The sequence below is a fragment of the Dermacentor silvarum genome, chromosome 4 (genome assembly GCF_013339745.2).
Source record: "Dermacentor silvarum isolate Dsil-2018 chromosome 4, BIME_Dsil_1.4, whole genome shotgun sequence".
Lineage (NCBI taxonomy): Eukaryota > Metazoa > Arthropoda > Arachnida > Ixodida > Ixodidae > Dermacentor > Dermacentor silvarum.
The window spans coordinates 102893007-102911075 of record NC_051157.2 but is presented as its reverse complement, the minus strand read 5'-3'; positions in this window follow the sequence as shown (position 1 = coordinate 102911075).

The window sequence follows — 18069 nt, the reverse complement described above, 5'->3', positions numbered from 1 at the left end:
TATGCTGTGGTGAGCTGACTAGAGGAAAATTGACACTGGTGTCGTCCGAGCAGCGCGGTGATGATGCTTGCACATATGTATTTAATGTTATAGATGCGAAAGCGTCAAATGACCCACTGAGCGAAAAACCCGGCCTCTGTCGTCACCAGCAAAACGGCACCTAAGTGCATTGCCGTTGGCTTCGACGCCACGCCACGAGATTGCCTCGACGGAGCACAGCGGGCGAAAGGGAGCACCTGCCGCCGTGATAGCGCACCAGGTGTTGCGTGACGGGAGCGGCCATGGCCACGGCGTCACGTCACCCTCGCTCTCACTCTGGGAAGCCGGCGCGCGATCCGTATATACCTCTCTCACCCCCACTGGGCTTTGCTGCTGCGCGCGCTTTTGGTCTTGGTGGCCGCTCCTGCTTCTTCGGTCTTTCGTCGCGCAGGACGTCGGTGGCTTGCGGCGCTGGCATCGCGGGCTGCTGCGGCTTGCTTACCTGGGCAGCACGTACCACTATGGTACATTAGTCGCTGCGCAAAACTCGAAGGATCGCGCAGCGGCGTTCAATTGGACATCAATGCTTTCGCATTCGCAACTGATAATAAGTGCTTAGGTGTCCTCAGATTAGTTTTTCTCGGTGATCGGGGTGGCGACGAGAAGGGGGAGGGGTAGCCATAGTTTTATAGTTTCCTTAATAAGATTCCTGCAAATATTCGCTGTGATTGTTTGTGTGTAGCCAGTTCAAGAGTAACGCAGATTAGTACAGCAGACGGGAACACACCAAGCCTCTATAGACATGTTGAAGCGAAGCCAACGCTAATGATGTTCGCTGGAATTCGTCAGAGTAATAAAGGTGCGCTAAAATGCACATTTAAAGCGTGAGCTTTTGTTAGCTCGAAGTTACGTTTCGCACTGTTGGTGCCGCCCGCAGCGAGAGAGGCACAAGGAGGTGCCTTCATTAATGAGGGAGGAGTGTTCGTTAACGTGACTCAAAGCTCGTTTCCGTGTAACACCACCACATTGTGATGCTCTCCGCGCATCACGGGTGGTGAAACCCACCAATTCCGACCGTCATCATTCGATTGACGGCCCTTCTTTGTCATTCCATCGTAATCATGATGTCGTCATTCCATCGTGATTATGACTCAAAGGTCATGTCATCGTTTCCATTGCCTTTCATCACGTATTCGGTGTCATACCGTCATTGTGATGGCGTCAGGGTCGTTCTATAACAGTCATTTAAAGCTTTCTCCTTCGATTCTCGTGATGCCGTGGTCATCGTCAAGCCATCTCACGACATTGTAGTCATAAATTCGTCTTTACGTCATTGTCGACGTACCATGTGTCCCACCTAACATTATCTAAGCTGTTCAAGGACAAAAGGAATTAAAATAGAACACAGTGAAAGATAAAATTATAAAACCTAAGGAGTTCAGTTGTGAGAGCGCTGACGACCGAATACCGTAGGTCTTCAGATTGTATCGCGCGCCGTGTATTTTTAATCTTTTTCATTGAGAAGCTTGGCTGACATTAGCTGGGACATCCTATATAGTCATCGTCATTCCATTTTTCTTCGTCATCTGATTCTCGTCATGCCGACATCGTCAATCCATCTTTGTCATACATTCATCGCACAGCCGTCGTCATTATGCCAGGGTCATAATTTCAGAATCGTCATTGTCGTACATGTCATACCGTCGTCTTCCTGCATTCGTTCTCATACCACCTTCGTGATGTCATCATAATGGTACTGTCGTCGTAATGCAATTCTCGTCATAATGGTGCCTTCGGCTGCGATAGTGTGTCCATAGAAAGCCAGCGAGCACTGGATCATCGGGATGGAGTGCCTTAGTTTTAAGGAGAACGTTATAAAACAGCCTTTATACGGAATTGTTGTAGTAGAAGCAGGACTCTCAGAACCCCAAGCGATTTGGCAAGCTCGAGATCAGGTGCGAAAAAGCCAAGCTCGCCCCACCGCTAACGCTTAAACGTTCGCCTTACCCACTTGTAACCGTCCTGTGAGTATTATGAAACATGTGACACTCGGTTACTACAAGGTATTGATATAAGTTAATAAGTTAATAAGAATTTAATCGCTGACTTACATTTTGGTGCCGGCATAAAACTGAAGAAGCCAAAATTTTAATTGCAGTTGTGTAATAAAGTTATATTATGTGAGGCTACTTAATTAGGTTACTAATCAAAGTTATGAATGTAATCAAAAGTTAATCGGTACCTTCAATACCGGCGTCTAGGCTTTACATAACTATCGCGCTCTACAGGCCTTTGGAAACTCTTTTTCGTTGTTCGTGACTCGATGTCGCGGGAAACTGGTCGTGCGGGAAGCAATCGCCGCTAAGAGCTGCGGGACGTTCTCAGCCCGTGGCGAAGTACCACGCGCGCGCTACATGCTATAAAGCGATGATGGCTTTTTCCAAAACTCTACGTGCGCTAACGAAACATTCCGAATAGCTCTATCCAGTATTAACATGTCTGGAGTTTATGAGCTACTTGTGTGTTTATGGTATGGTACGAAGAACTTTATTGAGTCGTGAAGGTCAACCCTGTGTTGACGCGGGCCGCTCCCGCGTTGGGACTGTCAGGCGGAGCCCTTTAGCCACATCGCGGGCCTTCTGGACTGTCCGTAATTGGTCAGAGAGTGATTCATTGTGTAGCATTTGCCGCCACCATTCTTGTTCCTTGTCACACTCTGTGAAGACCGTGGGGCACTGCAAAACATGTGTTCAAGAGTAATGATGCCATTGAACTTATTATAATTGGTTTGAATTTCCCTCTCCGGATAGATCCTGTTAATAAAATCTGCACTTGGGTATGTCGTTGTCTCTAGCAAACATAATGTCACCGCTTGGGCCCTGCAAAGCTTACCGTGTGGCATTGGGTATTCCCGTTTGCTTAAATAATAATGCTTCGGGATTTCGGTATATGTTAATAATCGATCCCTGTGTTCCCCGGGTGAAGTCTAAGTTGCTAGCTATTGAAGAGCACGGCTAGAAAGTCCTCGTGCTGCTTCATTTGCACCTCACTGAGATTTCTCCGAGTTCCGTCCACCACCCCCAGATGTGCAGGAAACCAGCGGATTTCAATCCTCTCACTGTTGACCTTGTCTAGTAACCTGGTTGCTATCCGTGTCACATATCCGTTAGTAAAGTTGCGTATGACTGTTTTAGAGTCGCTGTAAATATGTGTCCACCGATTTGTCCGGGTGGCTAAGGTGATGGCTACTTGTTCTGCTACTATTGGGTCCTTGGTATAGACGGTGATGGCATACAGCAACTATAGACTAAACATACCACACATTTGCCAACTTCTCCAGCTTGACTCCAGCTTGAAATATTGTCTGGGAGCATACCACTGTCGTTGAAAATAAAAGTGTACAATCATTGCATTCTACCGGTGCTAACATATGGGGCATAAACTTGGAGGTTAACAAGGAAGCACGAGAACAAGTTAAGGGCCGCACAAAGAGCGATGGAACGAAAAATCTTAGGACTAACGTTAAGAGACAGGCAGAGATCGGTGTGGATCAGAGAACAAACGGGGATAGCCGATATTCTAGTTGAGATTAGGCGGAAGAAATGGAGCTGGGCAGGCCATGTAATGCGTAGGGTGGATAACCGGTGGACCATCAGGGTCACAGAATGGATACCAAGAGAAGGGAAGCGCAGTCGAGGTCAGCAGAAAAAAAAGTAGCATATAAATATATATATATATATATATATATATATATATATATATATATATATATTTGAGAGACGGAAGACGGCCAGGACCGGCAGCACTAGCAGACCCGTTTATTCCACCGGCACGGCCGAGGCTCAAACACGAAGAAGAGAAACAGAGATGATGATGGCTATATACAAATGAGAACGATGAAGTACGTTAAATGTGCTTACTCTAATTTCCCCCCCTCGTGGAAGCGGGCAACCTGGCCGCAATCTAAAGATCGGCTGAACGGGGAATAAAGTGCTTCATGCGGGAGACGTGAACAATTTCTGCACTACGACGACGGCGGTCCTTGACGGAGTGAAGCGGAGTGACTAGATAGTTCACTGCGGAAGATTGTTGTAGGACTGTGTAGGGCCCAATGTACCGGTGAAGGAATTTCTCGCAAAGTCCAGGGGTTCGAACCGGAGTCCATAGGAGGACTTGGTCTCCAGGATGGAAGGCGATGTCGGGGCGTTTACTGTCGCAGCGAAGTTTTCTTTCTTCTTGGGTAGCGGCGGTGTTGCGACGAGCAATTTCACGGCAATGCGCGAGTCGAGCTGCAAAATCTTCTGGGAGGGAGGTGTTAGACGAAGCAGGAGAGAAAAAGAATTTGGTGTCGAAGACGGAGGAGGCAGATCGTCCATACACCAGGAAGAAAGGGCGGTAACCGGTAATTCGTTGTGTCGCGGTATTATAAGCGAATGTAACACAGGGAAGGATGTTGTCCCAGTATGTGTGGTCAGGACGTAAGTACATAGAAATCATGTCAGAGAGCGTTCGCTGGAAGCGTTCAGTAAGGCCATTGGTTTGCGGGTGATATGTAGAAGTGGTTTTATGCTTCGTATTAGTCTGCCGCAAGACTTCCTCGAGGACGTGGGACATGAAGGCTTTGCCACGATCGGTCAAAAGAACGCGAAGAGCACCATGGCGCAAGACTATGGATTGCAGGAAAAAGTCAGCAACCTCAGAAGCAGCACCAGATCGAAGAGGCGCAGTCTCGGCGTATCTTGTTAAGTGGTCTACCGCTGTGACGATCCATGCGGTGACCGGAGGGCGTCAACGGCAAGGGACCGTATAAGTCAATTCCAACGCACTCGAAAGGTTCGGTCAGACATGGCAGAGGCTGAAGAAAACCGGCAGGCGGGGATGTGGAGCGTTTGCGGTGCTGACACAACGCACATGAGGCAACGTATTTGGCTACCGTTGTGGACAATCCAGGCCAGAAGCAGCGGGTCTTGATGCGGTCGTAGGTCTTGTGGAAGCCTAAGTGGCCGGCGGCAATGTCATCATGAAATGCTTCTAAAGCTCGAAGACGAAGGCAGTGAGGTATGACTGGGACCCACTTGTTACCCGTAGGATGATAAATATAATGATGAAGCACCCCATCTTGAAGGCGAAATTGTTGAAGCTGGCGTCGCAAGCGGCTGTTGGGTGGTTTAGTTAGTCCGCGAAGGCGATCAATGAGAGTTCGACAGTAGGAGTCTGCGTGCTGAAGGGAAGCTAAATCGGAGCGTGAAGAAAGCTGAGCTTGATCCAGTGACATTAGCGTGAGCTGCTAGGCGGCAGGCGTAGCGTCAGAGCGACGTGGTAGAGACGGGGAGTGCGCACGATCGATAGAAGTCGAAAGCGGGCATCGAGACAGTGCGTCTGCATCATGAGGACATTTGATAGACCGGTACGTTATTGTGAAATAATATTCTTGTAAGCGCAGTATCCAGCGTCCCCGGCGTCCTGACATGTTCTTCATAGATGACAGCCAACACAGAGCATGATGGTCGGTGACGATGGTGAAGTGGCGACCATAGAGATCTGTGACCTGCTCTGTGATCGTGTAGTTCCGTTCAGATGGCGAGAGGGTCCGGCTAGCATACGCCACAACCTGCTCTTTAGACGCGAGACCCCGTTGCAGGAGCACTGCTCCGATGCCTTGGGCACTTGCGTCAATGTGCAGTATAGTGGGTGCCTTCTCATCAAAATGGCGAAGCACCGGTCCGGAAGTGATATGTTTCTTAAGGGTTTGAAATGCTGACTCACAGTCTTCGGACCATGTGAAAGAGGCGCCAGTGACCAGGAGCTTATGTAGAGGAGCTGCTATTGTAGCAAAATTGCGTATAAAACGGCGAAAGTAAGAGGCCAGGCCGAGAAAGTGGCGCAATGTTTTTTTATTCGATGGGCAAGAGAATTGAAGCACAGCAGCAATCTTCTCAGGGTCTGGTTGGATGCCGTCTTTGGAAACGACGTGACCCAGCACTTTGATGCTTCTGCTGGCGAAAGTGCACTTTTTAGTATTAATATGGAGGCCAGCATTTGAAAGGCATTGGAGGACTTCGTCTAACCTCTGCAGGTGTTGGCTGAAGCTGGAAGAAAAAACAACGATGTCATCCAGATAACAGATGCAGGTCTTCCACTTAAGGCCACGAAGAACAGTGTCGATCATACGCTCAAATGTGGCTGGAGCGTTGCACAGGCCAAATGGCATTACATTAAATTCATAAAGTTCGTCCGGCGTGGCGAAAGCGGTTTTCTCTTTGTCAGCCTCGTTCATGGGAATTTGCCAATATCCCGATCGCAGATCAAGGCTGAAAAAATATTCCGCTCCTTGTAGTGTATCTAAGGCGTCGTTAATTCGAGGCATGGGATACACATCCTTGCGTGTAATCTTATTGAGCGCTCGATAATCAACGCAAGAGCAAACGGAACCATCCTTTTTCTTCGCCAGAACGACAGGAGACGCCCAGGAACTGGATGAAGGTCGTATAATGTTTCGTGCTAGCATGTCATCAACTTGTTCTTCAATGACCTTCCGTTCCGACTGCGAAACATGATATGAGCGACGGCGTATAATTGCAGAACCGTCGGTTTCGATGCGGTGTGCAGCTACGGAAGTCTGGCCCAGTGCGGTGGCACAGCTATCAAAGCAGGATTTGTGGTTAGCCAAAAGGGCGAGTAACGCATCCGACTGGGCAGCGGTTAGGTCAGAACCAATTAGGGCTCGGAGAGTAAAGAATCCAAACCTGAGGTTGGTACTGGTGACGAAGAAGGGGAAAGCGCTGCGACCGAGATCAGTGGGGGGTCGGTGAAGGTTGCCACGTCCATCCCTTTGGGCAACAATACAGGATCTGGGGTTGTGTTGCAGGCGTACAGGAGAGCTCGGCCACATGAAAACCGGACGAGACAAGGGGCGACTAGAATTCCTAGACAAGGGCGACTAGAGAGGGTAACCAGTGCGTCTCCATCGGCTAGCTGGCCGGATGTGACAGCTACAATGTGTTCGTGACCAGAGTGCAGGACGTAGTCTGCAGCGACAGCCAAGTTCAAGATGGAGGGTGAGGACTCCAAAATAGGTGCATCCGTGGTATCTGTGATGTGGACGACTTTCTCCCTACATGATATAACAGCGGAGGCAGAATGCAGGAAGTCCCAACCGAGAATAAGTTCATGGATGCACGCTGGTAGCACAATCATCTCAATGTGGTGACGAATGCCGTCGATCAAAACACTAGCCGTACATTGTCCGTCGGGGTGAATTGGTACGTTATTAGGGCCGCGTAAAACGAGTCCAAGATAAGGCGTTCTGACTTTACGGAGCCGTGAGCCCAAATCACTACGCAGAACGGAAACAGCGGCAGCAGTATCGACGAGAGCTTGCACAGGAACACCTTCGAGAGTTACAGATAGCATATTGGCCGGGCGACAAGGAGGTATTTCCGAAGTTCGACAGGACGCAGTTTTCCCTCCAAAAACTGCAATCCTTAGTTTTCCGAGTGTTGGTCAGCAAGGCGGGAGATCGGGCGAAGCGGTGATGCAGAGCGGCGGTAGGGAGAAGGAGAACGTCGTCTAGCCGAACGGGAGCCCTGAGGCAGACGTGGAGACGCTGGAGGAGATGGAGAACGGCGCTGCGTGAAAGCGGACGGGCCTGGGTAGTAAGCGTCGTGTCGTCGGATCTCATCTCGCTCGAAATCGGCATAGCCTCGGCTTACATCCAGCTGGCGGTGACGGCAGTAACGCGATATGTGGCCCCTTATACCGCAGTAAAAGCAGACCGGACGAGGTGGACGTCACGGAGTATACGAAGGTGCAGCAGGTGCTCGGGCGCCCATAGAGGCCAAATGGCCGCAGGTGAGGTCAGGAGGCCCAGAAGGGACAGTGGCAGGTGGCATTGCAGCGACTTCCGCGTATGTGGGCATCGGGAACGCTGCTGGGGCAACAGACGTTGTCGGTGTCGTCATGGCTGCCAACTACTCCTTCACAACGTTGCGCAATTCGAACGTTGGCGATGGGGCGGAAACAACAGTGGATCGCCGCTGTTGCTGCTCCTGAAGTTCTTCGCGAATAATAGAGCGGATAAGAGCACGTAAATCAGAATGAGATGGCATTGGAAGGTCGCTGTCACGGTGAAGACGGAGGGCCTGAAGCTCGTCCAAGCGCTGGCACGTCGATGTAATATCTTGAACCGAGGTAGGATTTTGAACAGCTAAGGCGTTGAATGCGATGGAACCAATGCCTTTAAGAATATGGCGAATGCGTTCGGCTTCCGTCATTCCAACGTTGGCGCGGCGGCATAGAGCCAGGACATCTTCGATGTACGATGTATATGACTCTTGTGGAAGTTGAACACGTGCAGCGAGCTTCGGTTTGGCGACTTCTGAACGGCCAGATGAAGACGCAAAAATTTGCCGCAAGCTAGTAGTAAACGCTGACCAGTCGGCGAAGTCAGTTTCGTGGTTAAAATACCACGTCTTCGCAACGTGGGTCAGATAGAACGCGACGTTAGTAAACTTCTGTCTGTCGGTCCACCCATTGGCCGAACTCACGCGGTTGTAATTGTCGAGCCAGTCGTCGACGTCATCCCCGCGGAGACCCGCAAAGACTGGTGGATCACGATGAGGGGTGGTAACGGTGCACGATGTCAGTGCAGGCGATGTCGTAGGAGCAGGAGCGTTAGGGGTAGCGATAGTGCCGGCGGCCGACGCAGGGGTGGTCATAGCTGTGGGGGTGGCCGGGCGCAGGCGGCGACCGGAACGTAGCTCCAGGTAGGGCAGGAACGCAGGAGGACGTCGGGATCTTGACGCACCTCCACGACTTTGAAAGACGGAAGACGACCAGGACAGGCAGCACTGGCATACCCGTCTATTCCACCGGCACGGCCGAGGCTCAAACACGAAGAAGACGACAAACAGGGATGATGATGGCTATATACAAATGAGAACAATGAAGTACGTTAAATGTACTTACAATATATATATATATATATATATATATATATATATATATATATATATTTCTTGTTGTGATGGTCAAGAACACAGTAGCAAAACTGAATCATGAAACGAACTCTTTATTGTGAGAACTTGTGCCCCTAAAAGCGAGTGACATTCAAAACAGAACGACAGGGGCGAACACAGTCGGCGATCGTCACAAATTTGATCTTTGGGGCAAGCACGTCAGCTTTTATACATGGCTCGTCAAACGTTCCAGCGTAATCGCTGGTGCCCGGAGTGCCTTCCTGGTCATCAGCATCATTATCATCAGCCTATATTTAGATCCACTGCAGGACGAAGGCCTCTTCCTGTGACCTCCAATTACCCCTGTCTTCTGCTAGCTGATTCCAAATTGCTTTGTTGGGCTATGTTGCGCTAAGGCCTCTGCATGCAGATACAATAATGAGTCCTCGAATATCTTAAGTGGAAAAGAGCGCCCACCTCGGCTGCGGGAGGTTGTGGGTTCGATTACCACCGCCGCCGGGCACCCACTGGTTCAAATGGGCACAAGCGTACCCCGGCCTGGCGTTCGGCTTCCCTCAGGGGTCATACGCTTGGGAAAGGAGCCTGCGTCCTGAATTCCCGTCGAAACCCTCGTGAGCACAGAAAAAAAGTGATGCGTGCTAAAGCGGCGATGCAGGGGCGAAGCGACGCGCTGACGAGATACGGACGAGATGTGGAGCGCGATCAACAAGAGAAGCAACGCGTGGCTGAAGAACAGCGCCACTCGAAGCTGAACTAACGCTGAACAGGCCGCCGCGGTCAAGCGGCCCCGATTGGACGACCGCCACTTGCGGGACGCAGACGCATGCTTTCAAAAGCACTTCGTCGAAGACAGATTTGGTGCGGCGTGTAGCGCCTGCTGCTGCCACTGCTTCCGATCATACGTCGTCAGGGAGTCGCTTCCCACGCATATGGCGGTCCTCGAGCGAGCTTTTCCCCGGGAGTACGTGACTTCATTCTGGCTTTGTGCCACGTTTTTCTATTCTGCATATCTCTCTTTTTCACCCCGCTGTGCTCATTTCAGGCGAAGTGCGCCGTGCAAAAGTTCCTATTGGTAAGCGCTCACCTTCTTGTTTGTTCCTCTTTTATCATTTGTTTCTTTATTGCTTCATCTTGGCCCCTCGACCTCACTCCCGCAGCTAACGGGGCAGCCTCATGTGATGCGCCGCAGAGCTCATTCTGGCACCTGGTGCTGAGTGTTCGCTCGGAGCTGCAGGCTCTTCGTGACAGTTGCGGCGATTCACACTTCTCGAAGGCGGAAGCTATTGCTTTTCACCACCGCTCAAAAGATTTAGGTCATGTTGGTCCTTCTTTCGACGTGCCTTGAAAGAGACCTTCGATCTTGCATTCAACTCCACGTATTTAGTGTGAGCATGAGCGTCAGCGTCGTCGCTTGTATTTTCGCGCCGGCTCCGCCGCTCGTTTCCCCTGAAGAATTCCTCCGCTGTCTGCTTCCCTATGTAATATAGAGGAGGTGTTTATTTCTGACTTCAGCGTTTTGTTCTTTATTATGTACTAAATATAAAGGAGAAGAAGAATCTAACCAGAGCATGCAAAAAATTACTAATGTGACTGACACAAAAAGTACACACCACGCACTGACATCCACCTCGTTAGCCCAGGTAGTAGGCCGTTGCGTTGCTACTCTCGAGATGACATGTTTGATCCCTGCCCTCAGTGGCCGCATTTCGATGCAAGAACGAGTGCACAAACAGAATGAAAACAAAAAAAAAAAAAAACGAGCTTGTGGCTATAGATTCACACAGATGTTAAAGAACCCCAGGTGGTCATAATTATTCCCGAATAGTCCACTATGGCGTTCCTCATACAGACATCGTGGTATTGGGACATAAAACTCGACAATTTAATTTTATTTAACTCCGCCTGGACTGATGTACAGGATGGGTACTAATGAATAAGCTTAATAATTCACCCCTTCGTGACAGATAGCATATCCCAGTCTGTGTTCCCTAAGAGAACTACGGATAAACATTCACCTATAGTTGGCCTATTGTACATATGTCATTGGTTGCCTGTCTTTACTCAATATGACTTCCCGGTCCTTTTTATCTCTTTCTCCCATCTTACAGTGCTGCCGAGGTGTCAGCATACAAACATATAGACTTACCGTGCAGCCAGCAGCCATTTTCCCTTCTTTCACTTTTTAAGCGAAGCTTGTATTGCCTCACTCGTGTCGGCATTGGTGTTGATGTTGGTGTTGATGTTGGCGTACGAAAAGATCCAAGCCGCGCCAAAATAAAAATAGCTCGTCGGGCTGCGGAATCGAACCACCGACCTCCGAGAACATCACGCTAACCGATTCAGCCAAGGTCGGTGTTTTTCTTTTCTTTATTGCATGGAAATATTAGTAGTTTTATGAGAAACTTAGTTCTGGCATATTTATAGACACATGAAAAACAAATGCACACACGCTAGGTAGTCCAATGAAAGTTCAAAAATCGTGCAAACAAACACACGCGTCCAGATAGGAAATCCACTCAGGAACGGGATCAAAGGTTGCAACCACACTCCGCACTTGAGCAGCCTCTACTCGAAAGACAGACCTTGTCGAGCAAGGTGGCCTGGCATGTCTGTCAAATATTCGGCTTCTCCGTAATGAATGCAGTCCTAATAACATAAACAAATCATATGGTGCCTTACTGATTGTCTTTTTGAAAGGAAGGAAGTGGATACCGTAAGGTGTGAGAGGAAATTCTTTTTTGATAGTTTGTAAAATGGCGTCAAAATAAAATGCATCACGACAAAGAATAAAGCAATGTCCTATTGTCTCAGGTTGGTTGCAAAGTCTACAATTTGTATTCCAGGGTACATATATTGCTTTTTCATGAAGCCATGTTTTGACTGGCAGGGTGGAAGTGTGCAGCTTAAATAAAAAATGTTTTGGCTGCTGGCGTTAAAACATTCTACAGACACGGCAAAGAACATCTTGACCAAATAGAGAAAGATACGGCTTTCAGTACATAGATGCAGGGAAAAGATTATTAACAAGTGCTACATTTAGCAACGTTCGATCAACGCTACATAAATATTATAGCTTGATTCTGGCTTTACAAATGAAATAGTATCCACGAGTTCTTTTAGGAAGTCCCATAACGGCAGTTCTTGCGCAGAGTTTGCCGTGACAAAAGAAACAAGGAGGTGTGAAGCACGACGTGTTCTATAAACCGCAAGAAGGAAAGGATGACAGACGTTTTTGAAGTAAAATAATCGCATGACCAATTGTCGCACAAATGCCCAAGACTGAGACCTCCCTTCTCAAGTGGAAGAAAAAGATGGTCCCTTGTCATGGCTCCCCATGATGAATGCGAAATTAAACGTGCAAATATTTTAGGAAATACCTGAACATGGATGCGAGAGCCGTGCAAGACCCGCAGAACATAAAGAAGCTCAGAAGCAGGAAACATACTGCACGCCTTAGCTCTTGCGAAAATGAAGAAGTCACGTCCCTGCCAGGTTGTCACCTCTCGACGGATAGTGGTTATCGCGGAGGTTCAATGAGGTCCACTATTATGGAAGTTATCGAGAGGCACACCAAGATATCGCAGCGAAGACAGATTCCAATGAATATTCGAGAACACAGAGGGGGTTAGAGCTCACATGCCTAGAGAAAACCCCCTACAACCTCCTGCCGTTTCACAGAAACGCAAGATAGTCTTTATTGCCTCAGTAATACTGCGCTTATCGATGCAAAAGAGGGCAATGTCATCCGTATAAGCTAATTTAGTTTAATTTCTTCATCTGCGTACCTGTATCTTTTCATCATACGCGCCCTTGCTTGCTTGCTTGCTTGCTTGATCCTCATCCGTGGCGCTTACCCACTACGGAGGATTGGCCAAGAAGCGGGCGGTTAAAGGTTAAAGGGAAGGGGGAGAAGGAAAAAAAACTAGACGAAAAAGTAAATCAGGGTGAAGTATAACGTTTATGATAATTTTGAAAGAGATTTACAGGGCAGAGACAGAATTAAAATAATTGTAGTTGTATAAAAACAGAAAAAAAATTTTGGTGGTATTATAATTTCGAAGCAACAATTAGCGATTTAATGAGTTATCCAAATATTTATTTCGAGAATTAACTGGGTAGCCTTTTTGTGTCACTTTAAAGTGGCGTTTTATATGCATGAAGAAGTAGACGCGGCGCCCGCTGCTGGCGCGCGCGTCACGCCATACCCCTAACCAATTACGGGCGTCTCCTATCGCCGGAGGAGGGTAAGGGTGTGATCGCGTGTTCGCCCGTCTCGCGTCCGCTGTTTCCCGCCAGTTCAGGCCCGGCAGTCAGATGGGGAGGTCGCGTTAGGTTCCTTCTGCCGAAGAGCAGAATACGTTGAAGGAACGGCAGCGCAGTGGGCCCGTGAACGTCTGAAACGCTCAAAAAACTAACCTACCCCTCCCTGAACAAGCTTTGTGTGCACCCCTGATCCCGGTAGGGGAGGGGTTTACATTTTTTACCATTTATTTCTTCCAATTTGGTTGATAAGCAACCAGTTGTGCAATTTCAAAGTAGTGGTAACTATTGTCATACACAGACATACTAATAGCAAACGAGGAGTCCTGCTGTAACATTCGGTCAACGAAAGCGCACTGCAACTGTGCGCTGAAATGTACATGGTGTTGGGATGTCAGTAATTACCCTCAATCTACAGTTAGCGCTCCTCCTTTTCCAGTCTTTTGGTGCGGTGTGTGTTAACTTGTGTTGTTGATCATGTTAACGGAAATGCACGGCTTAACCAACCAATATGACCTATTCACGCTAACACGCTGTTGAAAGGCCGTGTAAGTAAAAAAAGTTAATGCCCTAGCTACAACCCACCACCACCACCACCACCACCACAATATTGTCTCTCTGAAATTATCTTCCGCTTCGCTAAGTGGGTACGAAGCTCGCCCTGAATCTGCCTATGCGAGCTGTTTTTTTGCATCACCACCTGGGTGAATTTATTCATGGATCGAAAGCCCGCAAGACTGCGTCAAAGAGGTACGGCGTAGCTAAGGAGTATATAGGAAGCATACGTAAATATCTTAGCAATCATCTGTAAATGCTCCAAAGTTACCCCAAATCTCCACAAGAAAGACGTAATAAATGGGTTACGCAAGAACATGCAATCTATACAGCGATATTCACTGCATGCGTAGAAAAAGTATTCAGGCTATGAGACTGGGAAGCCATGTAATACGTAGGGTGGATAACCGGTGTTCTATTAGAGTAAATTATTGGGTGGCATGATAATGAAAGCCTAGTCGAAGAGGGCAGATATTGGGTGGCGTGATGAAGTTAGAAAATTTGCAGGCAAATTATCAAGTCAGCTGGCACAAGGCACGGGTGATAAGAGATATTCAGAATGCATATTGATCTAGCGACTCTAGCCGCATCCATCATCTTCAACAGGTCGCATTTGTGGAGCGTCTATATGCTGTGCGGTAACCTAATTGCTGGATGTCGAAGACTACTGTAGCATTTTAGTCCTCAATAGAAACACTATAGTGTGGCTATTGAGGAGTGAAATGCAACAGCAGCCTTCAACATCCAGCGATTAGGCGACTTTACGGTGCCCCTACGAATCAACGAAGCCACGCCCGCTGGCCTTTGCACTCTTGGATACCTGTACGGACGGGATCCTCAAAAGACCTGCTCCTTTAAAATAGAAATCTTTGTCAAGACCCTTGAAGGCTTGAAGCGCACTGTGCCATTCGCCGCAGCAATGATAAAGGTTTCGCCAGACAGGGCGTTGCGCATGTTCTCTCTCACTCGCGTTCCATGCTCAGCTTAATTCTCGTATTGCTTTTGTGCTGGAGGTGTTCGTAAGCATTCAGCAGTTCGTTCTTTAGAGCGGCTGTCTTTTCAAACATGGAAATTAGAAACCCTGCAAACAAGCGGTTAGGTGCTATATATAGCACATGGCTCTCAATACAAGTGCCATAAACGAAGAAACGGAGGGTAATTAAATGCTAAATCAAAGTGCGGTATATGTACGCACATGCGATTCAACAACGCACTTTGTAATGAAGCAGTGACAACATAAGACTTGGCCTCGCGGGCCTTGTCTGACCCTATAGGCCGTTGGTGAACTGTTGTGAAGATTTGCGTGAGCGATGTATACCAACGTCGTGCCCGTTCTTTTTAACGCGACAACGTTAAGGGCCCCGTGTCGCAAAAAAGGGAAAAAAAATAGCCGGCAGATCCCATGCCCTGCAGGAATCAATGTTATGCTAAGCATTGTGCGGGGAGCTGGCAATGCCGCATCACTTGACGTTCAGCCAAGTGCATTTCAGGTATTTAATGACCTACATAACACTCATGTCCTGTAGGTCATTAAATACATCAAATACATTAAACACATTAAATACAAATGTCGTCAAAGATGGAGGAGATATCATGCTTGAAAAGCTTGCGGCCCTTCATATGCAATGCCTCACAACTTAAAGTGTACCAGAGAGCTGGAAGAACGCCAACATTACACTAATTCATAAGAAGGGAGACGTTAAAGAATTGAAGAATTATTGCATTCAAGGACCCATTAGCTTGCTCTCAGTATTGTATAAAATATTCACCAAGATAATTTCCAATAGAATCCGGGCAACACTTGACTTCATCCAACCCAGAGAACAGGCTGGCTTCAGGAAGGGATATTGCTACACGCGTGTGGTATTTGGCTGTTTGAACGAGGCGCGCGGGCGCCATCACTCGAGAAAGAAGAGCAAGAAGGAGCTGGGCTCGCGCTGTGCATCTAACCGGTCAGCGCTGCAACCACTGTTGTAAATACAACCTGTAAATAGTTGGTAGTCTTACTGACTCGTCCTTCGCGTAACGTTCTGGTGGAGGTGGAACGTTCCCCGTCCTCGCCACGCAGCTCCGAAGCGGCCGCACCGTTGTCTTCTCAGCCATGGCTTCCGATGGAAACACCTCGTCGCCACCTACACCTGCGGCGCCAACCGCAACGTACGTTACGGTTCCTAGTCCTAGTCTCCGTGATCCTGGGACATTCTCCGCCCAAAATGGCGTTGACGTCGACGACTGGCTCAGCATGTATGAGCGTGTTAGTCGAAGCCACCACTGGGACCCTACCATCATGCTTGCCAATGTGATCTTTTATCTGGACGGGACACCGCGTGTCTGGTTTCGCACCCATGAGGTTGAGCTCTCCAGCTGGGACATTTTCAAAGAGAGGCTTCGCGACCTATTTGACAACCCGTCAGGTCGCCAACAGGCTGCGCGAAAAGAGCCTGCTACCCGTATCCAGTCGTCGACAGAATCGTATGTCTCCTACATACAGGAAGTGCTCGCGCTTCGCGGGAAAGTCGACGAGCACATGACCGAGGTTGACAAGGTGGGCCATATCCTAAAAGGCATCGCGGACGACGCCTTCAATTTGCTCGTATATAACAACGTTTCTACTGTCGAGGCCATCGTCAAAGAATGCCGCCGCTTCGAGGTAGCCAAAAGCCGCCGCGTCGTCCCACAGTTTTCCCGGCTCCCAAACACCCCTGCTTCGTCCTCTTGCTCCGCTCTTCCTGCCACACGACCATTTCAAGAGAACGTCACGCGTATTGTTCGCCGTGAGATTGAAGCGGCGAGTCCGGCCCCCCTTCATCCTCTACCCCTCGAAGGTACCTTTGACCCAGCGGCCCCTACTATTTCCGTTATACAAGCGGTTGTGCAGCAAGAAATTGCAAACCTTGGCATCCCTACCGCCTGCTCTGTCTCCCGACCTGATTCGGCACCCATTCCCATGTGCACCACCTGTAATGACCAGTATTCGCTCCCAGAACACGCAATCCTGCTGAATGGCGAACCCCAGACGACAGACCGATCTGCTTTCGCTGCCACCGAGTTGGTCACGTATCCCGCCACTGCCGCACCACCTGGATGCCGCCGTACTGGAGCTCATTCCCTGCTCCTCGCCCATACGCCGACGCTCGCCGTTACTCAACTCGCCGTCCGTACCCTACTTCTGATGCCCCTGACAGCTTCTCCTCCGGGCTATCGCCGTCGCCTCAACGCCGTCGCTCCCCGTCACCCCAACCTCGCCGCTTTTCCTCGCCAAACCGCCGGACGGAAAACTAGACCATGCAGTCCTTGGAGGTAGTGCTGCATCACGTTCGCCCTGTCCAAATCCTCTGTTGACGCTCCTCACGAACACGAACCTAATTGAAGTAGACGTAGATGGTGTCCCGTTGACGGCATTGATTGATACTGGAGCCCAAGTGTCCATAATGAAGGCTAACCTATGTCGTCGCCTCAAAAAAGTTCTTACGCCTGCCGTCACTCGAGCCGTACGCGTTGCCAATGGCGCCACTGTTGCCGTCTGTGGTATGTGGACTGCTCGCGTAGGCATTGCTGGCCGCCAAGTTTCACTCCTGTTCTCCGTGCTGACCAGTTGCCCTCATGACCTAATCTTCGGGCTCGACTTTCTGACGACGCATTCTGCCCTCATTGACTGTTCCAACGGTACGCTGTGCCTCGAGCTTCCTCTTCTTTCCGACGTTCGCCCCGAACAACCTAACACCCTATGCACTACAGCATTTGTTCGGTTACCTCCAAAAGCCCTAACCTTCGTCGAATTGGCCTCAACGGCAACCGTGCCTGATGGCGACTATGTCGTCGCCCCTATTCGTGATGTCCTCCTGGCGCGCGACATCTCTGTGCCACACTCCGTCGTTACCCTTGCCGCTAATCTGATGTGTCTCGCCGTTGTCAATTTTTGCTTGACGAAGCAAGCGTTACCTGAAGGCATAGCGGTGGCCACGCTCCGGTCAGTGACAGACGACCACGTCACTGCTTTTGCAGCCGACTCGTCTCCAGATCCTCCTGATTACCCACAGGATACCTTGAACCTCGACGGCCCATTACGTCCCATGGTCGCTCCGGACCTCGCCCCTGGCCAAGCAGCCGCCCTATATCGCCTTTTGCTTTCCTACTGCGACATATTTGACACTGACAATCGTCCACTTGGTCAGACGTCCCTTGTTAAGCATCGGATAAACACTGGTGATGCTGTTCCCATTCATCGCCGACCGTATCGCGTGTCCACGGCGGAGCGGCAAGTTATTCAGCAGGAAGTCAACAAGATGCTCGCCAA